Below are 544 nucleotides of genomic sequence, written 5' to 3' on the forward strand. Positions count from 1 at the left end.
GATCGTCTGGCAAAATCATCAGAGATATATACTCGAGACACTCGAGGAAAAATTGAACGAACGGGCGCACATCGAAAACGATGGACCGACAATCGTCCCCTCCATAAGCTTGCCCAGCCCTGATTTCCAATATTTCTCGCGGGAAGCTTTCATTTTTTCTTGGCTGGTGGTTAGTTAGAAAAAGCATAGGGAAGCCTATGTCTGCGTTACATATGGTTAGAGTGAGAGAAAGAGATAGAGAGATGGAAATAAAATAATAGATAGAAATTATATAGAGATATAGAAAGAAAAGAGCGAGTAAATCGGACGGAATATATTCTATATATATATCTATAAATGATGAATGTGGAGAAAGTGAAAAAAAGAGAGAAAGAAAGGCGGAAAAAAGAAGAAGAAGAAAAAGAGAGGCAGATAAATAAATCGACGACGTTTCATCGAAGAAAGAAAAAATGGAAAAAATAGAAGAGATAAGAAAAATAGAAAAAGGAAAAAGAGAGAGAGAGAGAGAGAGAGAGAGAGAGAGAGAGAGAGAGAGAGAGAGAGA

At 37.3% G+C, this 544-nt stretch overlaps 1 protein-coding gene across 9 annotated transcripts in view; it reads right to left on the reverse strand.

Annotated features, from left to right (window-relative positions):
* Nucleotides 1-544, reverse strand: part of LOC102671278 (troponin I-like) — a 28,061-nt gene that overhangs the window by 15,077 nt on the left and 12,440 nt on the right. The gene's annotated exons all lie outside the window — the stretch shown is intronic.

Source organism: Apis dorsata, unplaced genomic scaffold (genome assembly GCF_000469605.1).
Source record: "Apis dorsata unplaced genomic scaffold, Apis dorsata 1.3 scaffold_468, whole genome shotgun sequence".
NCBI lineage: Eukaryota > Metazoa > Arthropoda > Insecta > Hymenoptera > Apidae > Apis > Apis dorsata.